Source organism: Podarcis raffonei, chromosome 12 (assembly GCF_027172205.1).
Source record: "Podarcis raffonei isolate rPodRaf1 chromosome 12, rPodRaf1.pri, whole genome shotgun sequence".
Taxonomy (NCBI): domain Eukaryota; kingdom Metazoa; phylum Chordata; class Lepidosauria; order Squamata; family Lacertidae; genus Podarcis; species Podarcis raffonei.
Window position 1 is genome coordinate 30,815,005 of NC_070613.1, and position 12,420 is coordinate 30,827,424.

The window sequence follows — 12,420 nt, forward strand, 5'->3', positions numbered from 1 at the left end:
AGTCTTGTGTTCCAAACCTAATTTTTGCTGCTAAAGGCAACAATTTCACCGTGACACCATCAGAAGAAGAAGTGCCACAAGAAACAAGTCAGTGTAATCAAAAAGAATGGAAAGGGAGAACTGTAAAGAGCCAATTTCCTAACTGCAGAAGGGTCTAGTCCACCAAACTATTCTAATTTGGTGGGCTCTTTGTACTGTCAAAGCTCTCCCGCCCCAGGAGAGAACAGAAGAAAAAGGCATGGATAGAAAGAATCTCCCTGGAGAGGAAAGAAAGGGTTGTGTTGGCAGTGTTTTCAAATGAACCAAGGAATAAGAGCAAGCTGTCATATAAGGAGGGGGAGACCAATGCAATGGGCCAGAAAACCCCACTGGCTGCAGCATGCTTAGTCTCTGGAAAGTAAACCAGAAATACCGAGAACAGGTTCTGTTGATTCAGCGACTGTTTGGGAGGCAGGGTCATAAAAGCAGATATTTAAATGTGGATCCAAGAATCCTAATTGGGAAAATTCTCCTCACCTTTTTCCGCCTGCAAATTTTCATAACAACTGAAATTTACTTAATTTAAACAAAATAAAGAAAAGTGAGTCAAGAATAATCACAGAGGCATCAGAACAGAAAGCTGATGCCTAAGTTCCTTTATGCTTCCTCACTGTTAAAATCATGTACAGTCATACCTTGTGTTACGTTTGCTTCATGTTGCGGCTTTTCAGGTTACGAACGCGGCAAACCCATAAGTGTTTACCTCCGGGTTCGCCGAGCAGAAGCAATCTGCATGCTTCGCGCACGCACAGTAGCAGCACTCTATTTATGGACTTTTCGGGGTGCAAATGGCAACCCAAAATGGATTGTGTTCATAAGTAGAGGTACCACTTACAGTTATTCTGCATTGTTTGAATTTTTTTGCTTTGTTTGTATTTTCTGATGTTTGGCACTGACTCTGGACACTGTGCTTAATGGACTCTAACAAAGCCATTGGAGAATTAGTTAGCACATCAGCAAATGGAAAATACAGCTGAAAGTTGTGAAGAAGTATTAGACCATCATGGGAGAAAATAAGCGTGTGCATGTATGTGAGAGAAACTAGGGGATGCAAATGAATGCAAACCTTACCTTAGCACTGTGAATGGTACTAAAATCTTTATCAGAAAAATGGCAGGCTATCCACTTTATGGAAATACTGGAATACTGAATCTAAATACTATAGGAAGAGCTTGTATGCAGAACAGAAGGCAAGACAGAAAGTAAATTATGCAGCTTTATTAAACTGTATATCATGAAAATGGAAGTATCATGGTTTGAATATTTCTTTTTTCATTAGTGTGCATTTTATTACTGACATCCAACCAATTATGTTCAAACTAATTCCCAGAATACTGTGGGAGACCTTGCTACTTCCAGAAGTTCTTTCAGATTAACGAACTGCATTATTATTTCATTAGAAGCAGCAGTTGCTTTTCATGGCATACAAAATGAAAAAAAAAAGGTCTTAACAGAGCGCACCCTCCAAAAAAGCTTCCTTAATGAACTCATTTTCTTATCTTCAGACAGCCTTGTCTATCTTGTTCTTAAAAATTCATAGTACAAGGCCTGTCCAATCGCTATATTCAAAGCACATCAGCAAGTGTAATAAAATGAACCATAATTTAAAGTAGTGTTGGATACACAAGGTGACCCATTTAACAGAGAAATTCTCATTAATTTCTGGGAGTCTTCCTGAGTTCCACACACTTGTGTAAAATGGTGTGCCGTACTCTTTTTGGGCAAAGTACTTTGAATAAATAAACTTATCTATGTAGGTCAAACTACTTCAGAAGGTCTACTGAGATTTGAAAAATCTTAGCTGGTAACTTATTCCTTTTTTAAATGCTCATATCCCAATCAAAAGATTTCCTACCACCACAATTCACAGTGATGCTCATTATTGCGCGCTCTCTCTCTCTCTCTTTTCATTGTGTATGTGTAAATTGTCAATGTTACTTTCAGCAAGAGGTTTCTACAGAATAATTTTATCTTAGTATAAGATGCTAATAAATATGAAAATATGCTGAAGCATTTGAGGATGGAGAGATTGTACACTACCATTGAGGGCAAGGGCAGGCTATCAATCTGAATAAATATGTTTAATACAGTTGATTAGCTGTTTAAATGAGCACTGTAACAACTAGTTACCAACAATGTCAACAGCTCTTCCATGGAATAATAAGTGGAAAGACTGTCACTCACAGCAATGAATACGGATACCGCAATAGAGGCAAGGAGAAGGAAGGATTTACTAATTGCTCAGAATTTCGTTTTAAATATTTTGGCCCTAAGGTGGCCTAACTCCCCCTTTTCAACTTCATACTTTGAAAGCTTCTAATACAAACACACAAATGTATTTATAAAAGGATAGAGCAGCGGATCAAAATGTGAAGTTCATATGCTTTCCTCCTGGCTCAAAACAACTTAGTAATCAATTATTCTGTCTGGAGTGGTTGCTAATGAATCTCCATGAATAACCATACGCAGGATCCAGCTGACCATAATTTCTTCTCTTCAACCTTTGGGATATTATGAAAGGCTACAGGAAAAAAAATAAGTGGCAGTCTGTCTACAAGATTATTTTGCAAAGTAGCAAATGTGGCATGTTGAAAACTGCCATTGCTTTCCAAAACACAATTATATTTATCATATCACAGACTCATATGAATGTTCTTAAAATGTTTAAAACATGGGTTGATTAAGCAAGGTGAGAAAAATATGTAATTCAGGAGCTTAATGATGGCATCTCATGCACTTACATTCCCCCTGACACCATCTAGGAAAGAATTACATTGAGCATGCAATTCTTAGGCCTAGTTCAGAGGCAATGTTAAGCCACACTTTAGAATAAACTATGATTTAACATGCACTAGTGCTGTGCTCTTCCTCTACACATTGTGCCACACATTGGACGAAGCAAGCCCATGGTTTATTTCTCTCAAAATGAAGACATGAACAAGAACTACATTTTCTTACCGGCTTGCCACTCATGGTTTTGTTTGGAGCCTGTGTCTGGACATTACAAAAGGCAAAAAACTGAAACAACGGCAAAAGAATTTGGAAAGAGCCCTGTAGTTCCTCTGACTATATCCAGCTTTGTCTCTGTTGAATAGACACTCAGCTGAGGCAGGATAATAAACTTGACTTGCTCAGAACCTGTTTCTTATTGGCTCCTCCATACATGACTATACCAAGCACAAGGGTTTTGGCCCTGATCTCAGTTGTAGGGAGGGCAGCCAAAGCCGGCAGACGTCTCCCTTGATTCTTCATGATGAATCATCAAGACGTCAAGCAACTTTCCTTTGTGGACTCTCTGAGGAGCGCTGGGTTAAGTGCCATGGTCCATGTGCCACAGCATGGTTCAGCAACCTGATACCAGTACTAGGTCTCCTGCAACAGGTGGCTATGAATTGTCTACAATTCCCTGAAACAACACTAAGGACTCAGCTGCACATAAAACGTCTTAAATGTGTTGTAAAGTGCAATATACAAACGTGACACTAGATGGTGAAAGTGAGCTATGCAAAATTCAATGTATTTTTCAAAACTTTTTTTTTTAAAAAAAGAAAACATTTTCACAGCGGGTTTTTTTATATGTGTGGAAATTCAACCTAAGTTGGATGCTCCAAGACATTTCAAACAACATTCATCTTATGCTGGTTAGAGCCATGTCCAACCAAAAGTGCTATTGCTCAATGGATTTGCACTGCTACAGGCTAAGACTGCCAGAGTGGCATTGTTTATGGGGCACCAGCGGGAACTATGCAGAGAAACCCCTCTAAGCCTGGAGCTGTCCTTGTCTTATTCATGAGTTTCTTTCCTGCTGCTCAAACTGAAACAAACAAGAGAATTCATTCATGCAATGCATATGGATAATTAATTCAAATTAAGTTAATGTAATTAAACTCATTGTGAAAAGTCCTGTTGTTGTTATTTTCAGTGGAGTAGAAACTTCCCCTGATCCTGATCCACACCTATACTCTTCTCTTATGTGAGCTATTCCACCCTTGGTCAGTGCCAGAAATGGAACCTGGTCCATATAATTACATTCTATTTTTGAAACCTGCTTATATTCGTTTCAGTTTCTTTTCTTTAAAAACTCTGGAACAGTTCCTAAGTCATTTTGCAACACTTTTTTTTTAAGGGAAAGAAAAAATCCTGTTTAAGTTCACATACTAAAGACAAAGCTTTGCTTTGCACAACAGAACAAATATTAAAAGAAATTATTGTTGAACTATTAGAACTCTTTTCTAATGCATCAATAAGTCATGTTACACATAAGTCCATGTATGAAAAAGTGTTGGGGTTTTTTTCATTGAACACGATGGGGTGAGCTCCCGTTGCTCGGTCCCAGCTCCTGCCAACCTAGCAGTTCAAAAGCACGTCAAAGTGCAAGTAGATAACTAGGTACCGCTCCAGCGGGAAGGTAAATGGCGTTTCTGTGCATTGCTCTGGTTTCTCCAGAAGCAGCTTAGTCATGCTGGCCACATGACCCAGAAGCTGTACGCCGGCTCCCTCAGCCAATAAAGCAAGATGAGCGCTACAACCCCAGAGTCGTCCACGACCAGACCTAATGGTCAGGGGTCCCTCTACCTTTACAATAGATTAAAGTGAATAAGAAAGAAGGGAAAAGGAAAAATAGAAGTAGAGAAAGCTGACTTGCACATGATGCCTTTCAAACCACCTTACCCAAAGAAACCAAGTATATCTGTTTGCTTTTATTCCTTTCTTGCAATGCATTCACACACACAAAGGTTCATGCTGATGCTTAATTGCTAACATGATACGTTTCAAGACTCACACCTGCTTGCCCCGTTTCACAGCCCTCTCCACCCAATCCCACATCAGTGAGAGATGGTCCCGTTATGCTATCCACAGCTGTGATGTGCTGAACAGAAGTAACAAGGGTTTGATGCACAACTCTCTCAAAGTGCATTAGATGAACAAGACAGAAACAGGAGTCACTTACTGACAATACATAAGTAAGCATATCCTGGGGGAGGGGGTAGAGTCATATAGCAGCAATAAAGATGGAAAGTGAGATCCGAGCGATCTGGGAAAAGGTCCGTTAAAGAAATGGTGATAAAGAACTCAAAGAAAGACAAGGGCTGCTTCCAAGCCCATTTTGTGGATGGGATTCAACAGCATACTGGCAAATTTGGGGAGTGCAATTAAAATGGATTTGGCACTCTTGGGACTTTTTTTGCAGTATGGAAAATGGCAGGGAAATGCTCTGCGAAGTTTGCTTTACACAACGCCAGGCAACACCCCCTCCCTCCAAATGAATCAGAATGAATGAATGTTCAACAAACATCATATAACTTTCCTGCAAAGTTTGTGTATGCCTATCAGGATGAATGCTCATAAACAGGTCATCTGGGAGCAACCATGGAAGTAAGAGCCTTGACGAAGAAAGAAGAGAATGTTAAAGGGCTTCCATTTTTAAATCCCTACACAGACACAAAGCTTCTTGAGAAGTGGGTTGTTGTTTTTAGTAAACCCTGCTTTATCTTTAGAAAATAAGGTCAGGGAAACCAGCATATAAAATAATGAAACTACTAGAACAATAAAATGCAAACATTGCAACAAGATAGAAGCTAAATCCACAAAATATACAGCGGCATGAGAAAAGCCAAAAAGTAATAACTCTTTTAAAAACTTGGGCCAACACAGGGTTGTTGCTAATATTTAAATCGGGAGACACTGAATGTTCCCCGAGACCTCTGGAGGAAAATGTAATGAATAAATTTTACCAACAGAAGGTCAGAAAGAAGCATAATATCTCAGTACGGGTTATCCCTGGGTCAGTTGAAGTCCTGATGTACCATTGCATTATCTGATCCCAAAACTAGCATAACACTGAAGAAACTTTCCCTGAGAGCTAAGCCTCCTTCTTTACCTTGGATAGAGGTATCTGGTGTCCTCCAAGTGTTTTTAGACTCCAACTTCCATCAACCCTAGCCCAACATGGCCAATGATGAGGGACTGTAATCTGACATTTGCAGGGCCACTTATTCTCCAACCTTGGTGTAAACAGTTACTGTGTGGTGGTGGTACCGGCGGAGGAGGGTTTTTTAACTATTGAGGACAGTGTGTCTTGCTTTTTAAATTCTTTAATCCTGGTTGGGGGGGCACTGTTAAATTGATCAGAGTTGTACCTGGACATCAGAGGAGATTAGATAACCCCAGGAGGGGAGTTATATTACTTGTTACAATCTTTGGCTGGTATACCAGCAGTCAGGTGCAGACTTCAGGTATTATTATTATTATTATTATTATTATTATTATTATTACCCTGCCTTTTCTCCCTAACAAGAACTCAAGGCAGCTTACAGATAAAATAAGAACAGCTAAAAACATGGAGGGGGCAATAATTTAGCAACATTTAAACACTAATAGGCTTTAAACAATATAGATGCATGAAATATCTATTAAAAACATACAAATGATTACAATAAAAAAAAGCATGGCACCAGACCTTTCATTCAAAAGCACCCAGTTCCCAAAGGCCTATTGGAATAGGAAAGTCTTCACCAGCTGGTGGAAGGACAATAAGGAGGAAGCCAGTCTAGCTTCTCTAGGGAAGGAGTTCTGAAGTCTGGGAGCAGCCATGGAGAAGGGCATTGTTGTATCCTTTGATTGCCGGTTAATTAGGTATAGTCCAGAAATGCATTGTGGAATAAGGGATATGGTCTGTTGTCTGGGAGGACACAGATTCTACTGAGCAATGAACGTTGTAGAGCAAAAACAAAAACAAAAAACAACCTTAGGTGCCTAAGAAGCTCTTTGGATTCCCAGCTAACTGCTCCATCTTGGTTGGCAGCATAGTTCCAGGTCTGCTATTGTGGCTCTGCTTTTTGAACTTCATTAACAGCCTTGGGAGCTGCAAAATGAAAAAGCTTTCAAGAGCTTCACAATAAATTGCTGCAAATATAGGGCACAAACATATGCTCCTAATAATTATTTACCTCCTCCAATTATCTACCATATGCAAATTCCAGTCATCATATTTCCTCTAAGCTTTGCATTTAATTATCACAGCACTGTTTTCAAAACACATGTCCTCAAGCAGAAGTGCTGAAGCAAACAGGTATATATGTAATAAATAAAAATAATACTTTAATGAGTTTCATATACAGTAACTGAAAAATAGGCCTGCTGGGACACAGTGAATCAGTTAATGCATGTTTAATTACTCATACTGTAAATTTTCTCTACTATTATGTATACGGGGCCCATCCTACAGTGTATGGAATTACGTCACACCTGTTTCTTGCTTCGCATTCATGATTGAAGTTTAGAGGCACTCATTCATCCTAGTACAAAGGTACTGCAAAAAGGATCTCAGGTAAGTCTGACATTTCTGTTACAAGCATTGGGGAGGGAAGCATAGAAATTGCCTGTGGTACAGAGGAAGATCAAATGTTGATTTGTCAAGTGCATAACGTTGGAAGTTCATTCATTTCGGTTACGGTTCAGCTGCTTTAATCAGTTCAGCAAAGTCAGCTCAGTTGTTCCTTTGCACTTCCTAGCTTGAAGCCTGGATTGTGGTATCATTGCACTGATGGGTGTCAGGCTATATACATTCGCTGAAAAAATTATTATTTTTTTGGCCAGTGGATGGTGTCAGCAGCCGCTAACTGCTGTATCAATTTGGCATTGTAGCTGGCAAGGCTGCACTCACTGGCTCGCCTCTTACCGTAGCTCAGGGAACACCAAATGATGCATTCTTTGTTCCTGGACCAAATAGCCTGAGTGCGTAAGCAAATCTCCTTTATTTCTGATGTGGCAATCTATGCCAGAAGAGGAAAAGCTGGCTTGATGAGAGAGGAAGCCACATAAAGTGGCTTTTTGTTGCTTCTCACTGGCTCTGTGTTTATAGCATAATGCGGTGAAGTCCAACCAGCCACTTAATACTACTACTACTACTACTATTTAACAATAAAAAATGAGAGTCAGTATCACCCAGTGGTTAGAGTGTTGGACGCTAGGATACAGGAGAAAAATGGTTTAAATCCCTACTCAGCTAACAAGCTCACTAGGTAGACTTTGGGCCAGTCACATACTCTCAGGATTGTTGCATGAATAAAATGGGGAAGGGGGAGAACTGCGTGTGCCAAGTTGAGCTCCTTGAGAAAAACAAGTGTGGAATAAATGTAATAATAAATATACATAAACAAATTTATAGACCACTTCGGAGTATAAAGTCACTGAAGTGTTTAAAAGACAAGCCTTGAGGAAACTCCCACCATGAATGGAGTAGTTTCAACAAATATGGACAAAGCACAAAGACAGGTAGTCACAAAAGACGGAAGACTACCAAAAACTTTTTTTGAAATGACTGACAATATGGACTTGATTGACATTTGGAGAACAAAACACCCATTAGAAAGAGAGGGAACCTTCTTTTCTGAAGCCAAAATGACATGGACACGGATTGACCAAATTTGGGTGACTAGCAGTATGGCGTCGAACATAAAGAAAGTGGAAATCTGCCCAAAAACCTTCTCCGACCATAACGCAGTTAAGATGGTGATGAAGCAAACAACAACTGGTTCCTTCAGATGGAGAATGAATGACACCTTATTTAGAGACGAGGAGATTTGTAAGAAGGCCCAAAAAATTTTGAAAGATTATTTTGAAATCAACTTAAGGACTAAAGTAGAAAAAAGAATAGTATGGGACGCAAGTAAAGCCGTGATGAGAGGGTTTTTGATACAACAAAATTCATTAAAGAAAAGAAAGCAAAATGAGAGGAAAGAGAAAATCTTGGAAAAGATAAAAGAAGGGGAAAGGAAATTAAGACTGAAGCCAAAATCACAAGAGATTTTAAGAGAAATTAAATTGTATCAAACACAATATATGGAACTGATGAATCAAGAAATAGAATGGAAAATTAAACAAATGAGGCAAAAGACCTTTGAATCTGCAGATAAATGTGGCAAGTTACTGGCTTGGCAAATAAAGAAGAGACAAAAACTCAACACGGTAACAAATTTAGAAGTGGATGGAAAGAACATATGCAACCCAGTGGAAATTAGGAACTGTTTCCAGAGCTACTTTAGACAATTGTATACACAAGGGCCGCAGAAAGATAAAGACATACAACAATTCCTCGAGAAAAATGGGCTGAAAAAGATTTCCCAGGAAAGTAAGACAATTTTGAACCAGGAGATATCAGCACAGGAAATAGAAGATGCCATTCAAAACATGACGTTGGGCAAATCACCTGGACCGGATGGATTGACTTCCAAATACTACAAAGTTTTGAAGGAAGGGCTTATACAACCTTTGAAGGAAGTCTGCAACGAGATCATGGAGGGGAGAAGGGCACCCGATACGTGGAGAGAGGCCTACATTACACTTATACCAAAGACAGAGACTGAAAAGACCCAACTTAAGAACTACCGACCCATCTCCTTACTAAATGTGGATTACAAAATCTTTGCTGATGTTTTAGCAAAGAGACTGAAAAGAGTTTTGATGGAGGAGATTCATGGAGACCAGGCGGGCTTTCTCCCGAAAAGGCATTTGTCGGACAATGTAAGGAATATAATTGACATTTTGGAGAAGCTGGAAGTGAACATAAACACTAAGGCTGTTTTGATATTTGTGGACGCCGAGAAAGCCTTTGACAATATTTCTTGGAGCTTCATGTTGAAGAACCTCCGGGGGATGGGGGTAGGCCAAGGGTTTGAAAATGGTATAGGTGCAATATATTCTGAACAGAAAGCAAAATTAATTGTAAATAATGTGGTAACAGAAGAGTTTAAGATTGAAAAAGGGACACGGCAGGGGTGCCCTATCTCCCCATTACTTTTTATATCGGTCCTGGAGGTTTTGCTTAATATGATCAGGAGGGACCAGTTGGTTAAAGGGATTCAAGTCGGAGCTAAACAATACAAACTGAGAGCATTTGCAGATGACCTAGTACTTACATTGCAAGAGCCAGAAGCTAGCACGAAAAGAGTTTTGGAAATAATTCAAGAGTTTGGTCAATTGGCAGGATTTAAATTGAATAAGTTAAAGACTAAGGTATTGGAGAAAAATTTAACACAGATTGAAAAAGAAAGGTTTCAGAATGAGACGGGGTTGACTGTGGTTAAAAAAGTGAAATATCTGGGTGTGAACATGACAGCTAAGAATGTGAACTTATTTAAAGATAATTATGAAAAAACTTGGACAGAAGTGAAAAAAGATCTGGAGATTTGGTCAAATCTGAAGCTTTCCTTGTTAGGTCGAATTGCAGTTATAAAAATGAATGTATTGCCAAGAATGTTGTTTCTGTTTCAAGCATTACAAATTATGGACAAAATGGACTGTTTCAAGAAGTGGCAGAAAGATATATCTAAATTTGTCTGGCAGGGCAAGAAGCCCAGAATAAAATTCAAGATATTAACGGATTCAAAGGAAAGAGGGGGGTTTGCCCTGCCAGACTTTAAATTGTACTATGAAGCGGCAGCTTTCTGCTGGCTAAAAGAATGGCTGCTTCTTGAAAACACAGACATTTTGGATTTGGAAGGATTTAACAATATTTTTGGGTGGCATGCATATTTGTGGTATGACAAGGTTAAAGCGCATAAAAGTTTCAAAAATCATATTGTCAGAAAAGCACTATTAAATGTCTGGGTCAGATATAAGGACTTGCTGGAAAATAAGACTCCAAGATGGCTATCACCAATGGAAGCTAAGGCAGTTAAAAAGTTAAATATGGAGTCGAAATGGCCAAGATATTGGGAAATCTTGGAAAAGGAAGGGGACAAATTGAGATTGCAGAGTTTTGAAAAACTAAAAGGGAAGGTGAGAGATTGGCTACATTATCATCAAATAAATGAAGTGTTTAAATTAGACAGTAAAATAGGCTTCCAGGTGGAAAAATCAAAATTAGAGACTGAACTGTTAGAATCCAGTACTAAGAATTTGTCAAAAATGTATGATCTGCTGCTGAAATGGAATATACAAGATGAAATGGTAAAATCAAGTATGATTAAATGGGCTCAGGACATTGGTCATAACATCATGTTTGCTGATTGGGAAAAGTTGTGGACCACCGGGTTGAAGTTTACGGCGTGTAACGCCTTAAGAGAAAATATAATGAAAATGATTTATAGGTGGTACATAACCCCAGTCAAGCTTGCAAAGATCTACCATTTGCCTGATAATAAATGTTGGAAATGTAAAGAAAAGGAAGGTACATTCTTTCACCTCTGGTGGACGTGCCCGAAGATTAAGGCATTCTGGGAAATGATTTATAATGAACTGAAAAAGGTATTTAAATATACTTTCCCCAAGAAACCAGAGGCCTTTCTCTTGGGTATTGTCGGCCAGGGGGTGTTAAAGACAGATACAATTTTTTTTATGTATGCTACAACAGCAGCTAGAATACTTATTGCAAAGTACTGGAAGACACAGGATCTACCCACACTGGAAGAATGGCAGATGAAGGTGATGGACTACATGGGTTTGGCAGAAATGACGAGCAGAATCCGAGACCAGGGAAGAGAAGCGGCGGAAGAGGAATGGAAGAAGTTTAAGGATTACTTAAAGAAATACTATAAAATTAATGACAGTTAGAATGATGTTGGGCTTAAAATAAATGGTTACTATTAGTAATGGTTAAGACAGAGAGAATAAGGATGATTAACATAAATTTATAATAAAATAAGGGAAGATTCGCTGAATAATTGTAAGAACTTGGAATACAGAAACGGGAAGCAAGAGGAAGTCGAGGAAGTAAGGTTTAAGAAATTAGGACATGAAATGGTACTTGTTTTTTGTTCTGTTAATGTTTGTTGTTTGTTTTTGTATGTTCTGTTTGTGTTAATATAAAAATTGTTTAATAAAAAATATTATAAAAAAAAAAATAAAGTCACTGAAGTGGTGTTACAGGATAGAAACTCAGAAACACAAAAAAACAAGAAGACTTTGGCAATTCCAACCCGTCATTGTACCAAATGTGTTTTGACTATACTGTATGTGATTTTGGCTTTAAGTGTGCTCCCCAGAATGTAACCCCTGTATAAATTGCTGTCTTACTGGTGCAGCAGAGTACAGCTCCATGGATTCACACCACCACACAAGCCACTATGTATAGAGCCACAGAGAAGTAGTCAAGGATTTTCCAGCAGAAATGACCTTAAAGTGAGAGAGACAATCTCCTGCTGCTAACATGACACAATGAATGCACCTTCAAAAAGGGGGTATACGCAACCAAATATGGAATTGAGGGTTTATTTCCAGGATCTAAAAATCATCAATCAAGGTCCATCCCACATTGACAGGCACAAATTTCAATTAAACTTATTCACATTAACATGTTACAGAAATAAAATTCAGTCTTTTGTTACACAACCGGGATAATGTTCAGACTTATGCTAAAAAAACCTCTGAAACCTCCTA

General features: G+C 38.8%; 1 protein-coding gene across 3 annotated transcripts in view; it reads right to left on the reverse strand.

Moving 5' to 3' along the window:
• Positions 1–12,420, reverse strand: part of THSD7A (thrombospondin type 1 domain containing 7A) — a 219,576-nt gene that overhangs the window by 187,165 nt on the left and 19,991 nt on the right. The window lies entirely within an intron of this gene.